The sequence below is a fragment of the Mesoplodon densirostris genome, chromosome 1, assembly GCF_025265405.1.
Source record: "Mesoplodon densirostris isolate mMesDen1 chromosome 1, mMesDen1 primary haplotype, whole genome shotgun sequence".
In the NCBI taxonomy this organism is placed as follows: domain Eukaryota; kingdom Metazoa; phylum Chordata; class Mammalia; order Artiodactyla; family Ziphiidae; genus Mesoplodon; species Mesoplodon densirostris.
The window spans coordinates 15665995-15683751 of NC_082661.1; the positions used below are offsets into that span (position 1 = coordinate 15665995).

The window sequence follows — 17757 nt, forward strand, 5'->3', positions numbered from 1 at the left end:
ACCTTCAGAATGGGAGAAATATTTGCAAATGAAGCAACTGACAAAGGATTCATCTTCAAAATTTACAAGCAACTCATGCAGCTCAATATCAAAAAAACAAAAAACCCACTCCAAAAATGGGCAGAAGACCTAAATAGACATTTCTCCAAAGAAGATATACAGATTGCCAACAAACACATGAAAGAAAGCTCAACATCATTAATCATTAGAGAAATGCAAATCAAAACCACAGTGAGATATCAGAATGGCCATCATCAAAAAATCTACAAACAATAAATGCTGGCGAGGGTGTGGAGAAAAGCGAAGCCTCTTGCACTGTTGGTGGGAATGTAACTTGATACAGCCACTATGGAGAACAGTATGGAGGTTCCTTAGAAAGCTAAAAATAGAATTACCATATGACCCAGCAATCCCACTACTGGGCATATACCCTGAGAAAACCATAATTCAAAAAGAGTCATGTACCAAAATGTTCATTGCAGCTCTATTTACAATAGCCAGGACATGGAAGCAACCTAAGTGTCCATCAACAGATGAATGGATAAAGAAGATGTGGCACATATATACAATGGAATATTACTCAGCCATAAAAAGAAACAAAACTGAGTTATTTGTAGTGAGGTGGATAGACCTAGAGTCTGTCATAGAGAGTGAAGTAAGTCAGAAAGAGAAAACAAATAGCGTATGCTAACACATATATATGGAATTTAAAAAAAAAAAAAAAGGTCATGAAGAACCTAGGGGCAAGACGGGAATAAAGACACAGACCTACTACAGAATGGACTTGAGGACATGGGGAGGGGGAAGGGTAAGCTGGGACAAAGTGAGGGAGTGGCATGGACATATATACACTACCAAACGTAAAATAGATAGCTAGTGGGAAGCAGCTGCACAGCACAAGGAGATCAGCTTGGTGCTTTGTGACCACCTAGAGGGGTGGGATAGGGAGGGTGGAGGGAGGGAGACGCAAGAGGGAAGAGATATGGGGACATATGTATATGTATAACTGATTCACTTTGTTATAAAGCAGAAACTAACACACCATTGTAAAGTGATTATACTCCAATAAAGATGTTATAAAAAAAAATTTCCAGGAACCTCTAAAAATAACCAAAAAGTAAATAAAGAAAAACTAAGAGTTTAATATCTAATAACATACATTTTAAAATACAGAAACAGTTAAGAACTGGAGTAGCTTGACACAGAGCAAGGTGCCCTTGATCCTGTACAGTTCACCACTGGATACAATCATTGTGAGGTAGATTAAAAAGTACACAGTAAGAAAAAATTCCTACAGGCGGTTTGGATTCTGATTCTAGGAGCGGAGGGAAGGGAAAAAAAAACCTGATTTTCTTTTCTATACCTAAAAATAAACCTTGAAATGTGAAAAGAACAAAATTTTGTATCCAATTATCCATGTGATAATTTTCATGTATTGGAAAGTGATTGTAAACCTTGAAGATAAAAACAGAGTAACTTGGAAAATGCACAACTATTTTATATCTGAATTTGTTTTTACTGCAAAACATTAAATTGTTTCAAAGCTGTATGCTTATTCATACACAATGACAGGATATAAAAAGTTAATAAGTAAAATAATGACTATCTTAAACAAAAATATTTTCTTTCTATACATGTATTCTCCTAGAAAATTAGAAACAGAAATTATCAAAAACCTACATATTTTCCTCATAAATTATCATTGTTCACATCTAATAGCATGGCGAGAAAAATGGCATTTGGGATTTAAAATGGTGTGATGATTCACTGCCTTTCTTTGCCATGCCTTTGTCATGGTGAAGCTGTTCCCTCTACTAAAACCAAGTTCAGGACATTTGACTCTGCTATGGAGATCACAGCATGTGACTGACTGTTAGGCTTACTACAGATTAGTACAGAGAGTCAGCAGGTGCTGAGGCAGTTAGCCACAGAAGTTGGCAAACACTTAGCAACCCCTTTAATGGGGAACATTGATAAAGGGACCAGGAAGGTAAGTTCAATGAGAACAGAAACCAGGGAAGGATGCTACAATAAGAAGGTTGCCTTTAAATGGGAACATGATGGAGCACATCCTCCAGAATGAAACTGAGGAAAGGCAGGAGTTGTGGGGAAATAGTATGGACCAAGCAGAGAAATTTCTCAATTAGCCAAGATAGGTGTTAACATTCCAAGGAAAACGCCTTGGCTGCATCACAATAATATAGCCACTGTGTTAGAAGTACCTTCAGAACCAGAAAATGAAAGGTACTATTTAGTTTTAGAGGAACTTTAATCCTAAAGCAGATCAATCTCAGCAAGTCCATTCTGTGTGTCTAAATCAATTCAAGTATTTTACATCCATTAATGCTTGTTGTCATCTCCAAAAAGCTCTCCTAATGACATATGCCACCAAACTCTTTTAAAACCTCTATAGAATTTTATTTTAAAACTCCTGTATAGGGCTTCCCTGGTGGCGCAGTGGTTGAGAGTCTGCCTGCCGATGCAGGGGACATAGGTTCGTGCCCCGGTCCGGGAAGATCCCACATGCCACGGAGTGGCTGGGCCCGTGAGCCATGGCCGCTGAGCCTGCGCGTCTGGAGCCTGTGCTCCGCGGCGGGAGAGGCCACAACAGTGAGAGGCCCGCGTACCGCAAAAAAAACCAAAACCAAAACCAAAAACAAAAAACTCCTGTATAATTTGCAAACATATTTTTGCATATTATACCATTATATAATATGATATAGCATATCACTTGGCCTATACACTTCACTAATTATTTTATTCATATATGTATCCCTTTCTAGCTAGATTGAATATTCCTTGAGAGTAGATAGTTTATTATACATTTTGAGATCCATAGTGCCTAGTGCTGTTCTACACATAATAGGTACTACATAAATATTTTTAATACATTTAAAAATATAAACTATAATACCTAATTATATTATGATTGTATAAATATTAAAGTATAAATCAAATGTTACAAATTGCCAAGATTATAATATATATGTTTAGACAGCATACCACAGTGGTCAAGAGCACTGGCTTCCAAATCAGACTAACTGGATTTGACTCTTGTTTTGCCTAGTTAGTAGCTTATGACCATATCAAGTTAATCCAAACTCTCTGAACCTCAGTTTACTCATTGGTAAAATGGGAATAATAATAGGTAATAGAATTGTTGTGTAGATTAAATGAGATAATGTATGTAAAGCACTTGATACAGACCCTGACATATACTAACAATGCAACAAGGAGACATCCAGTTTAAAAAAATTGTACTAAATTTTAATTTGCATTATAACAAAAATTTTAATCACTTTTCAGGAATGATAACAGTATATATTTTTTCATTTACCAGTTTCCATGTTTATATTATTTACTTTAAATGTTAACAGAAATTAATCTAATTTCCATCAGCTAATGTTAAGGATATGTCAACTGTTTTCTTTTTCCCTTAAATAAATAAGATTTTCAGTAAAATTATTTTTGTCTTATTTGGAACATTATTTTTTATGATATAAGAAAATCAAGTTACCATCAAGTTAATAATTCTACCCTTGAAATGATCAGTAGCTGGGACTTATCTTCTCCTATCATTTAAAAAATAACTATTTTTTGGTGTTTTCAAATTCTATTATGAGGGATAGCATCTAATTCATAAATCAGATGGTATCCCCAAAAATCCACGAAATCCTCAAAATATAATGTATTTTTAAGAATATGTGATTATTCAATACGCTTCAAAAGAAAGTATGACAATGGGCTGCAAAGAATACACATCACACTCCCACCAAAATAACATCCCACCACCACCAATATAACTAGATGAAATTTCATTTTAACTGAGTCATCATAGCCAAGATCCATGAACTATAACATGATTTATTGTTATAGAATCTAGATAACTTCTTTTTTTGTGGTATGCGGGCCTCTCCCTGCTGTGGCCTCTCCCGTTGCGGAGCACAGGCTCTGGACGCGCAGGCCCAGCGGCCATGGTTCACGGGCCCAGCCGCTCCACGGCATGTGGGATCTTCCCGGACCGGGGCACAAACCCGTGTCCCCTGCATCGGCAGGCGGACTCTCAACCACTGCGCCACCAGGGAAGCCCAGAATCTAGATAACTTCTGACCATTTATTAAATTTTAAAGTTTAGCATGACAGAAAACCATGTGGCTGGTATATAGTCTTAATCTAACGTAAACAGACTTGAGTCTCTTGAAATTGAATCAATCAATAAAAAGGAACAGGTGAGATATGGGGCCGAGAAAGCAAACACTGTACATCTTACTCTTAGTGTGGAAACTATATATTAAGGAAGTCTTTGTCACATATCTCACTGATATTACTGTAGAAATAAGATTAGGTTCTTCAATTTGTATTTTATTAAATTTAACCATATTGGTTTACTAATTTCTCAAACATATCACTTCTTTTTCATTTAATGCATATTAGAAGAGCACTGAAATTATACACTTAATATCAGTTCAAAATTATTAAAACTGTTATCTAATGTCTGAGATGGATAATTTAAAAATGTTTCCAGAGATAAAATACATAAGGAACATATATTTGACAATTTTTAAAGACGGGATATAATGAAAGTATTGGCCCAGGATCTTGGAAGAGTTCTGAGGAAAATTACCTCTTTGAGCAAGCTGTTGTTTCCTCTTTCTATCAACCAAAATACAGAAGATCCTATTATTCCCTAGGTAGTGTTTGAAGTGCTGAGGATACAAAGAAATGTGTAACATCTGCCTTTTCAGTGCTCAGGCCAGTAGGAAAGAACAATATAAAATGGTAATAACAATACTGTTCCTCTCCTACCCTCCCATGAATCTAAATCTACCAATTATTCTCCTTTTCCTGAACCTTTAATACACTCCCTATTGCCTGTTTCCATTAGCATTTAAACCTCCTTAAGACACCTCCATTGATGTACATGCCTGAATGCACATTTACGTGTGTCCTTACATGTGTACATACATACATACATCCAATCCATGTCCTTGAGCCACCACCATATCCACCAAAACTACAGCTGTATTTTCTTCCTCGCAGAGAAAAAATACTTGAGAGAGTTGTCTATACTCACTCTCTTTACTTTCTCACATTTTACTTCTCTAATCTGATTTCCATCCTCACCTCCCCATCAAAACTACCTTAGTCAAGGTTTTTTGTCAACTTGTCAATTTCTTTCCCTGAGCCCATCTCAGTCCTTACTTGGCCTTCTCAAAGCATTCTTAAAATGTCCTTTGCTTGGCATACGATACGAAGATATTCTTCTGATTTGCCTACCTGGCTGTTCTATCTTAATCTCCTTCACTTCAACGACCCCTTATATTGACGACTTCTAAAGCCGTATTACCAATCCTCATCTCACCCATAAAATTTTGCACTTGCATTAATGGGGTTATAATATAAAATATTATGAGTAATATTAGTTAAAAGATATAGTATTAAAATTATGAAATTTGTTAAGATTTATGTATACAGAATTTATTTGGTAAGAAATGTCATAAAGAGAAAGTTATAATTATGTCATTGCATAAGTTTGGTAACATTTTGTGTTATCTTCAGTTAGGAGAAATTACATGTCTTACCTCAGAGAATTCAGGAAGCATGTACTGTCAGCAAGATGCTGGGGTATAAACAGAGAAGATGAGAAAGAAAAGAAAGAGTGTTCAAAGCAGAAGTTCTTAATTGGTGGAAGTGCCATCCATAGGGGTATAATGGAAACTTGTCAGGTGTGTGTCAGAGTGACAACTCTTACACTGAATGGGAGAAATAGCTGGGCTGGCATTTAGTGGACAGAAGCCAGAGATTCTAAAGGCCCTTCAATGCACAAGATACTTCCCCACCTCTAACTGTCCTGATTCCTGCATTACATGCCTTACCAACCATTCATTTGTTAATAATTTCTAAGCCCAGCACCTAACTACATTTTAATACAAACACTAAGTATGTTTTGCACTGTTACGAGCAATGAATTTTTCAGGAATGCAACTACCTTGTATGTTAAGAGAAACCTGTTCTTTGTTTGGTTACTAACTTTACCATGAGCTGTTCAACCTTTCAGAAAATCACGTTATTACACTGCAATGCTGCTCTTATGGATGAGTCACCAATAAAACAAACCTCCGTCAGCTTCTGTAGCTGTCACATTTGTGGTAAATCTATGAACAGATGAAAGCATCTGACAGCTTCATTATGTCTTATAGCATAGACGTATACAAACATTAATAGATACAAACATATTAAAATACATATTAATTTCTTCATAAATTACTTTCCTTTTACATCTTTTACATTAGGGCATTTTATTGCTTTTTAAAATCATGTGTTGATGTATGTTACACTGGTAATAAGTTTCATTCCATGCCACTAAAGGGGATACTACAAAATATTTGTTATTATGGCATGAAGTTGAGAATCACTGATTCAGATTTTTGGAAGGACAAAAGTGATAAGAGCCAATAACAATGTTGGAGATCAACAAGTACAGCAGGAGGCCTGGCTAATACCAAACAGTAGACATGCTATTCCCAGCTAATAATATAATGAGGAAACCCATGTGCTAATAAATAGTATTTAGCAGCAGCAGTACATATGGTCCAGCTTATTTTCACACTTAGGGGATGGTCTAAAGAGGAATTTGGGGAGGAATTTTTGTAGTAGATAAAGGATAAAATCACAAGGCAAAGAATTTTAGTTATAAATGAAAGAAAATATACTAAGCCTAACAGCTAAAAGTGTTCTTGCTCCTTTCACTGACATGATCACTGTTGGGGTAAATAAACTGTTTCATTAATTCACATTGCCTCATCATTTGAAGTTTTAAATATTAATATATGGAAAGACGTCAAGTCAATTTGGATTACTAGCAATTTGCAATAGTTTGTTGTCCTTATCTTGCTGCCACCTAAGTGGGTTGGGCTTGCCCAAAAGGTGCAAAATTAAGCCTCAAAAAATGCAAATCAAAGAGAGTGTTTACAAAATTCAGAAGAGACAGTTCTCATAGAACAAGACACTCATCTTGGATTCTACTTTATCCCCTAAAATTTTATTCTTTCCAGCCCCCAAAACTTTTTTCATGCCAATATTTAAATAATAAAAACATAATCTGAATAATTTATTAATAAGAAATATAAAAAGAAACTTTTGGCAACATGTGACAGTTGCCAAGGATGATAAAGATACAACTCATGATCCACTCTTTTTAAAGCTGTATAAATAAAGACATCTTCAACATCCCTTAACAGCTTGCAATAAAATAAAATAATGGCCTTGAAAAATAATACATTTTATACTTATTATTCATGAAGTAGAGACTGAACTATGTTAAGCTTCCATGTCATTGCCTTTGTTCTGATTATCTATTGTAGCTTAACAAACCATGCAAATACTTAATTCATAATTTTGTGAGTCAGGAATTTTGGAAGAACTGGAGAGGTGATTCATCTCTGATTCATACTGTGTCAGCTGGGCAGGCTGGGAATGGAAAATCCACTTCTGAGGTGGCTTTTTCAGTCATATATCTGGCATCTTGATGCTTCTTGGTATAGTCCTCTCTCCCCACCTCTCTCTCCCTCTGTTTTTCCCTCTCTCCTTCCCCCTGCTTCTATCCGCAGCATGGTGGTCTCAGGGAAGACGGACTTTCTGACATGACAGCTGGCTTACCCTGAGTAAATATTCTAAAAGAAAGTATTCTAAAAGACACAAAGTAGAAGGTGCCAATCTCATAAGGTATCGGCCTGGAAACTAGCACAGAGACATTTCCACAGGGTACAATGGGACAAAGCCATCATAGAGGTCACCCTGATTCAAGGTGGGGTGACATAATGTCACCTATCTTCTTGAGTAATGCCAAAGGATTTGTGGTCATCTTAAATCCAACACATCTTGTTTGAAGCAATAATGAAAATTATTCAATTTCCTGTCTAATTCTCATACCTACCTAAACATGAACAGCTACATGTAAAGCTAAGAGCTATATAAAACACAGTCTCTTACTACAAGGGATTTAAAATTTCACTCAAAAAATGAAAATGCAACTATAAACAGTTAAAAAAATAGTTTTCCAGGTAATATTTTAAACTAGACAAGGAGAAAATGAGAATGATAAGAGTGAGAAACAAATTTATTACAAATCCACAGATTTTCATTCTTTCTACAACAGCAATGCCAATCTCTGCCATGTGCAAGAGACTGGAAAACATCCCCTATTTTGGCAAAATGTCAATAATGCATAGAATGTTTCAGACTGCATATATTGCATTTGGATCTGAGGATAAACACATTTTCAGAGACAAATATGGAGGGCTATTTCACTGTCTCACAGGAGAAACCAGAGATAATCATATTTAATAGTAGCATTCAAGATACATTATCTAAACTTAGAAATGATGCATTAAAAGATGTGATCATAGGCACATTAAATATTGCATGTGTAGGTGGGCCTCATGAATAATTTTGTTTGATAAACATTAAGGAGACAAACATTTATTTAGTGCCGGCTATGTGCCAGGGTGCTGTGCTGTATTGCTTTGGAGATATAAAGATTAAAAAAGACACTATCTTTGCAAACAAGGAGCTTAGAGAATTGGTGAAAGAAATGAGTAAGCAGAGAATTCTATAACAGCATGACAAGTCCCACAATAGGGGTAAGTGCGGGCTGCTGTAGGACAGAAGGGAAATACTTAGCTCAGACTGAGGGTTGATATGCCAGGGAAGACCCTCCAGAGGACAATGACAACCTGACAGCTGAAGGTCCGTTACAAGGATATTGTTGTTATTGTTGTTTGAGAATGAAGGCCAGTGTGGAGTAGTGGAGGAGTTAGCAAACGTTCAGAGGGGCAAAGGTTATGAACAGATCTGAAAAAGAGATATCATGGTAGATTCAGGGCAAACCAGTGTGTCTTGAGGAGAATCTGGGGCAGAAAGACATTTTGAAAGGTATGCCAGGGGGAGATAACTATGATCATATGACTTAGTGCCTTTTATTTGATGCAGATGAGTGTGAATTTCATACTGAAGGCCACGAGGAGGCAGTAATGGACAAAATAAATGAACACGATAATTTCAGATGAATATTTACATATGCATAGCCACATATATAAAAGCATACTTGTAATTAACCAGTATAACATTTTTGAATAGTCACGTATCAGAGCTCATAAATAAAAGCATGTGAAAGCTTTAAAATTTAATGTCATAAATCTGAAGGGTTTTATTTAGGAGCTAAATGTGTTCTTTTAGTTGCCTGCATTTATTAGATTACCTATTGATTTAGTGTTTACAGTTTTACTGTTATAATTATTTTTTGCAATGACAAGTATAAACTATTATTTAAAAAGTGACTATTACAAAAGCTTCAGTTCTAAGTTTTTCACTAGAAACTATATAAGTATAATATTTAAATTGGTAATAATAGACTTTCCATTCCACTACATTGAAGGGAAATCTACATTCACTATAAACTTCCAATAATGCATCTATAATAAATAACCAGTAATGATTTAGAAAATAAGACAAACTCAGAAAAAAGTCCACCTTTGTCAAAATAAAATTCAGACAAGTAGCAAACATTTCTTATCTAATGTTTTGGCTTAAAAATGTAATAGAATAGTCAGTTATAATATAACAATGTAACCATTACAAACAAATATTTAATCTTTATGTGCTCTAGATCTCTTAAAAATAAGATGTATGCAGGATAGTATGCTCTCATTCTGATGCTTTGAGACAATATGAGACCTTGAGAATGCTGCTTCTTTAAGGTTTTGTCCTTAAAAAATCAATGACATTTTATTGCCAATTAGCAGGAATGTTTCCATTATTCTGGTTCTCCTAAATGTTTCCTCCATTCTACAAGTTATCTGGCCGTGTTCACTTGCACTGGCTAGGTGTATTTCACAAATAGATGGAAAAAAGTATGTTACTGATGTACTAGAGACAAAAGGTGCATAAGAACCTATTATTGTTGGTCAGTGCAAATATTTTCTAGGCATCTAGTTTTTAACTTACATCACATTTAGTGAATTATTTTCTAGTAACTGAGAATGATGAATGATGTTATCATCTCAAATATATAATGAGACAAATACAAAAGAGGAAAATCTCTAACTCTCCTTAGACTGTATCAGTCTAGAGGTAAAACAAAAAGCAATGATTTCTGGAAGGTACTTTTGAAAAGAGAAATGCTATCTTTAAAGCTACGTAAATATGAAAAAATATATAAAAGGCTAAAACTGCAAAGTAATTCTTTACTAACAATGTTTAGGACACCACTTTGTAGCATGAATTTATTAAAATCTATAACAAATTAGTTCACAAGATGGTCCCTGAGTATACAGAAAAAATAAATTCCTATAACTTATTTTATAAAGGTTTTCATCAAGAAAACTATAGTTGTCTTCATGATCACAATGGTAGGTAACTAAAGAGCTCATCTTAGTGTACATTTCCTGCTAGTATCATTTGGTTGGCTAATTTAAGCTGCATATACAGCATTTATATATTGCTGCTATATAGAAGAGAGACCAATTCAGCACTAACCAACCACTGATAAATGACAAAAGAACTATAAACGTCAACTTCAAAGTAAATAATTAAAGCAAATTGGTCAGAGGTACCATTTCATCTTCTTATGAATCCCAACAGAAGCACATTTAATAATTCCTAGCAAGATGCTTTCTGTAAAGGGCCCCTCTCTCTAGTTTCTCATAATCTGTATGACCTTCATGAATGCTTTGGTCATCTTTTCAAACATAACTTTTCTTTTAATTCGTACCAACTCTGGTAACATTGATCTTCTGCTTATAAACTATGTGGTGGTCAATAGCTGCAGTAAGGGGTTGTGGCTAAATGTTTCTCCATGGCAAGCCAAGAGAGCACTCAAACTGCCTCTTGTTCTGCCTAGAACTAAGGACATTCACTGAAGCACATGTGGATATTCTTAGACAGCACACGTGCCACATGGTCAAACTGAAATATGTTCAGGGTTATAAATTAGGAGATTTACTTCAGTCACTGGTCCAAAAAGACTACTACAGAGAGAAATTATCCAGGTTGGAATAATCAACTCACTAAATGGCAGAAATGGGGACAAGTTAATAATAATAATAATAATAACAAATCTGAGCAACACTCTATTAAGCTTTTGTCTTATGAAGCAGCATTTAGTACTTTTAAGATGGTTGCCTTAAGTGTGCCATTTAATTTTTATTGGCAAAAGAAAGAAAAATGATAGAACAAGTTAAAAAAGAAGACAAAGCAGCAATCCAATCCACTTACATTTTATTTTCCTCTTTGGTTTCTTCAAAAATCTTTTAAAATCCACATGGTCAGTTTTCCTACTCAAGCAGATACATGTGTGTGTGCGTGTGTGCATGTGTGCATGTATGTATATTCTATTGGGAGTTATTTGTTTTGCTTTTCCCATGTCATTAAATATCAAATTACCTCCCAGGTTTGATCCCTCTTCAATAGTTAACAATAAATATCTATTAAGTATGTTATATTCGATCAGTAAATTGATTTAAGAAAAAGTCTCTGACCAATAACATTTTATTTCTATATAAATCATGATAAGCAAAGACAAGATACGCAAACCCTCCATGATATGAACAAATAGCATACAGACTGAACTAGTAGCATGTTGGACAATAATGTCCAATTACATCCTCTCTGCATACACTAAGGCCTCAAAGTCTTTGCACATACTGAGATGAAGGTCACTGAACTGATTTATTCTGCATGTGCACAGCTTAAATACTATAATAATGAAATCACGTTCCCTTGGAAGAAAATTGTCCAGTGTTAAGTTGCCAATGGCCATGTTAATAAGGCTTCCTACCTAACTTGGCTGATAGGAGCTTCCAGCTCAAATGCTGTTAATTTATTTAGTAATTCTAAAACTCACAAGCGAAAGAAGGAGAAGAGATACTTTCTAAAGAAACATAGATAATTCAGGAGGTCTATTGTTGTTCTTTATAACAATGAGGCTTTTAGTTCTATTCTCTAATTTACTGTCACTTTATCACTCTTATCTTCCACTTTAAGTCTGTTTCTTTTATTGGACTATCTTTTCAGCTGATAATTCATTTAGACTTCTGAAGTTCTATGCCATAAAAATTCCATTTAACTGCTTCCTGAATGGTGGTTAATCTGCACAAATTTTGAATTTGACCTTAATGGAACAGCTTACTCCTAAAGTTATTAGGACATTGGAAAACAGATCATGTCCTTAAAAGTGTACTTATTTTAAAGGTTTTTTTTTATCATCCAGAAAATGAATTTTGCACAGACAGATATTGCAAAGTGCATCCTTTTACAATAAAATGCAGAGTCATTTTCCCATCTGAATTCCTTCTACACAGTTCAGAATCTCACTCAAGTGTCAGATGAGGTGTCAAAGTGCTTTGTTAACAAATTTATTTCCCAGATGTGGATAGAACGGGGACAGAAGGCACAAATGCTGTAACATACCTAACAATTCAATTACAGTTCTCTTATGGTGCCATCACATAGTTTTCTTCAACAATCAAACAACCTCAGCTGGAAACCTCTAGCAATAACATAAATAAAGGACCATCTGGCTAGAATAATTAAGGAAGGCTGGAAATAAAACATTAATTAGTGCAGTATTCCAAACGACCTTCAGAGGCGTTATTATGAAATTATATCCAAACAGGTAATCATTTATTTCATGTTGCCGTTAAATTTAACTAGGCATGAATAAATACAAATACCCAAATTTTACTCTTTCAGTAAGGACTACTGACTTAAAATGATAATGATATTACATTTCATTTAAATTAAAGTGACAAATAAGTGAAAAAATGACACTACAAACTTAAAAAATTTCCATAACTTAAAAATCATAGAATTTTAACATTGAAAGGACCTTTGGAAATCATAACAACTCCTCAATGGATGAGGAAACACAGGCTCAGAGAGATTAAATGATTTTCCCAAGGTCACACACCTAGAGAGGGGAAGAGACTAGAGGGAAACACAGACTTGATTCTCATTCTAGAAATATTCTTTGCACTGACTATGAGAACTTACATGTAAATGTTCTACACAAAGTGTGGTGGTTGCTATTTTGCTGTTCCACTGAATTAAAACAAAATTTCACAAAACCTGCTAATGTACTAAATTACAGGGCCACATATTGAGACAACACCTCAAGTAATAAATACCTTAAAAGAGTCTGTGCCAGAGATGACTGCTATCCATCAATGGATAAAACTACTCTTTTAAGGTAATTTATTACTATTTCTCATTAATGAAATGCAGCAGATGTGGATGTGTATCACTTCAAGACCATAGTGGTTAAGAAGCTGGTGTGCCTTCTGCACTAAATATTCACTATCCTGCCCACTGGAAGATGGAGGGAATGAGGGAGCCACAGATGGAAGAGAAAGGGGTCCTAGACTCACTATATGGACAATAAACTGGTCCATGAGAGAGAAATAAATTCCTTTGGTTACTAAACTTAGCATTTCTACATTATCTAATTAATAAAGGGTCCAAAGCAGATCTGATGGAGACTAATTTTCATGCTATAGCAGCCATTATTATAAGGTATCAGTATATAGTTTCAAAGGAATATTATAATAAAATTTTACCTATTTCTTAAAATCAGTAAGACTTTAAGACCTTTTCAAAACAATTATCCCTTTTATATGTCTTCCATAACTTCTGATACTCCCTTGGCTTAAGTGTGTATTTCACGCAAGTTAAAAGTTAAAATAAGGGCCTCCCTGGTGGCGCAGTGGTTGAGAGTCCGCCTGCCGATGCAGGGGACACGGGTTCGTGCCCCGATCCCGGAGGATCCCACATGCCGCGGAGCGGCTGGGCCCGCGAGCCATGGCCGCGGGGCCTGTGTGTCCGGAGCCTGTGCTCCGCAACGGGAGAGGCCACAGCAGTGAGAGGCCCGCGTACAGCAAAAAAAAAAAAAAAAAAAAAAAAAAAAAAAAAAAAAAAGTTAAAATACACAAAAGAGAAAACGTGGGCTGGAGCATAGTACAGAAAAAAGAATACGGGATCTGAAGGCAGAAGTCTGGTTTCTAGCACCAATTTTGCCTTGAGATGCCAAGGACTAAAACATGTCTGGACTTCCCTGGTGGCACAGTGGTTGAGAGTCCACCTGCCGATGCAGGGGACACGGGTTCCTGCCCCGGTCCAGGAAGATCCCACATGCCACGGAGCGGCTGGGCCTGTGAGCCATGGCCGCTGAGCCTGAGCATCCAGAACCTGTGCTCCACAACGGGAGAGGCCACAACAGTGAGAGGCCCGTGTACCGCAAAAAAAACAAACCAAAACAAACAAACAAAAAACATGTCTGTGTTCATCTCCACCATCTTCACTCTTCAGCTTCTACTTCAACACAGTTGGGTTGGGATGGCTCGAAATGAATGGGACCCTCAAGAATAGCTCAATAGCAACTTCAGGCTAACTCCACCCTGAATCACTGCCAGAAGCAAAGGGAAGAAATAAAACCACTAGATAAACATTCAGAGGATGTTGCTAATGTCTGCTTCATCAAGTCTTCCAGCAGGCATACTATGGATCCACATGGTATGACACACATCTTCTCTTCTTCTTTTTTTTTTTTAATTTATTTACTTATTTATTTTTATTTTTGGCTGCGTTGGGTCTTCGTTGCTGTGCACGGGCTTTCTCTAGTTGCGTTGAGCGGGGGCTACTCTTTGCTGCGGTGTGCAGGCTTCTCATTTCGGTGGCTTCTCTTGTTGCAGAGCACAGGCTCTAGGCGTGCGGGCTTCAGTAGTTGAGGCATGCAGGCTCAGTAGTTGTGGCTCACAGGTTTAGTTGCTCCACGGCATGTGGGATCCTCCTGGACCAGGGCTCAAACCTGTGTCCCCTACATTGGCAGGCAGCTTCTTAACCACTGCACCACCAGGGAAGCCCAGATCTTTTCTTCTTAATGTTTGTGGCAAGAACCCAGTTTGGTTACATACCAAAATTCTTAGCAAATCCTGTGGTACTTACTTGTATGTGCACAAAAAAGGAAAAATCTCAGAGAAGGATTTATATATATATATATATATGGAACTAATAATAGTGGAAACCACTAGGAATGGGGTGGGAACTGTGCAGGATGAGGAACAAGGGATGAAGAAAATTTTTCACAGTATTACTTTTTTGATGACTTTCTCTAAGAGGGATAGTGTATTTAAATTAAGAGAATACATTTTTTTTCTCATGAGTAAGTTATAAGTTTAAATAGAGAAGTTATATTGTTTTTCATCTATGTTATAAAATCTCACGGAAGTGTGAATGGACAAGCTGGATATATATCCTCCTGTTATTGAACATGGAAAACATAATAAGCAATGCAAATCTTATTAAGTGTTTTATAGAGTCTCTTGGAAGAATAAACTATTCAGCCTGTACATTAGGCTTGAGTGATGAGGCAAAATCTTGATATCTCAGATAATGTCCCTGATCACATATTTTTTAAACTCAACTGAGAAATAATATGAAGTGATAATATCTGATTCTGTCTTGCAAATACCTAGTTCAGAGCTGTGAGTGTTTCACTAGAAATTTTAGATAAAATGCTGGGCACTTAAAATGATTTTAAGAATGAGCCTACTATTACAAAGGTTTCTTCAAATAATCATGTACAACAAATGCAGGAATGATAATTACAGTTACCACTTATTGTTTGCTAACATGCCAGAAATGTTGCTTCTAAGCACCTCACACATAGTTTTCTAATTACCACTAAATCCTGCTCAGTACAGATGAGGAAAGGCATTGAGGCATAATAATAATTAACATTTATTTGGTATTTACCTTGGACTAAATTTTACATCCATTCATTTAAAACATTCTCACACACTGCAAAATAGGTACTATTGAAGTTTCACTTAATAGCCATCAACTCTTAAAAGTAGTAAACGGTTAGACAAGGATATGAATACAGGTCTGTCTGCCTCCAAGCCTGTATACTATGGGATGCAGGTTTTGGAATAAAGCCTGAATATGAAAAATTTTGGCTGTATGACCTTGAGCAAAGATACTTCATCTCTTTGAGACTCATTTTCTTTTTTTTTTTTTTTGCTGTACGTGGGCCTCTCACTGTTGTGGCCTCTCCCGTTGCGGAGCACAGGCTCTGGATGCGCAGGCTCAGTAGCCATGGCTCATGGGCCCAGCCGCTCCGCGGCATGTGGGATCTTCCCGGACCGGGGCACGAACCCGCGTCCCCTGCATCGGCAGGTGGACTCTCAACCACTGCGCCACCAGGGAAGCCCGAGACTCTTTTTCTTCATATGTAAAAACGTGTTCAAAACGCCTACACACGTTACTGTTGTGGAAATGAAATGTGAGGATGTAGCAGTGCATGGAACAGTACAGGGGGGCTCATGGCTGTGACACTGGTTAAGGTAAGGCTGGCTGCTATAATAAAGAAATCCAGCAACCGACTGATTAAAGAACAAAGGAGTTTATTTCAGTATCACAGAACAATCCTAATGTGGTCGGTGGACAGCGCTTAGCAGCTCTGCTCCTGTGGTCACTTGGGACCCCTGTTTCCTTCCAAGTCGCTGGTCTTTCACTTTTCTCAAGCAACAGTTCTCAAACTTTTTGGTCTGAGGACTCCTCTTCCCTCTTGAAATATATTAAGGATCCCCTGAAACTTTTGTTTTTGTGGATTATTGCTGTCAAAATTTACCATATTAGAAATAAAAACTGAGCATTTGAAAAAATATTAATTCACTCGGTAGAGCCAAAGTCACGCATTTTTATGAAAAAATTATTTAACGAAATAAAAATTTGTGAGAAGAGTGGCATTGTTTTATATGTTTGCAAATCTCTTTAATGTCTAGCTTAATGGAGGATGACTGAATTGTCATATACGCTTCTGTTTTCAACATGTTACGACATAATGCTTTGGAGGAAATATATGAAGAAAATCCAAATGCACACATATGTAGTTGGAAAGAACAGCAAGCAGGCATATTATTTATTTATGTATTTCAATTTTATTTTATTTTTTTTGTGGTACACGGGCCTCTCACTGTTGTGGCCTCTCCCACTGCGAAGCACAGGCTCCGGATGCACAGGTTCAGCGGCCATGGCTCACGGGCCCAGCCGCTCCGCGGCATGTGGGATCCTCCCAGTCTGGGGCATGAACCCGTGTCCCCTGCATAAGCAGGCGGACTGTCAACCACTGTGCCACCAGGGAAGCCCCCACATATGTTTCTTATCTAGTTACATTGGTTCACCTTCCAGAACAAAGCAAAATAACAGTGGCTATATGTAACTTCATTTTTGTCCTACCTTTAAAAAGCATACTTTTTAGCATTTCATCATATACACTGTATGTGTGTACTTCAAATCATGCCAATGCTGAAACTACAAAGGTGAAGTCAGTGAAAAAGTAGTTCAAATTAAATTCCAAGGCCATATATACACTATTGATACTATATATAAAATAGATAACTAATGAGAACTACTGTATAGACAGGGAACTCTACTCAGTGCTCTGTGGTGACCTAAATGGGAAGGAAATCCAAAAAAGAGCGGATATATGTATATGTATAGCTGATTCACTTTGCTGTACAGTAGATACTAACACATTGTAAAGCAACTATACTCCAATAATTTTTTTTTTTAAAGTAGGAAGAGAAATAAAGGGATGGAGAGGAGTGAAAGACTAAAAAAAAAAAAAGAAAAGAAAGAAAAGAAAAGAAAAGAAAAAAATTCTAAGACCTATGGTAAAATAACCAAACCTTAAGTGATGAG

At 36.4% G+C, this 17757-nt stretch overlaps 1 protein-coding gene across 1 annotated transcript in view; it reads right to left on the reverse strand.

The window, feature by feature from the left end:
• The window catches only part of ATRNL1 (attractin like 1), a 730282-nt gene that overhangs the window by 282429 nt on the left and 430096 nt on the right, over nucleotides 1-17757 (reverse strand). The window lies entirely within an intron of this gene.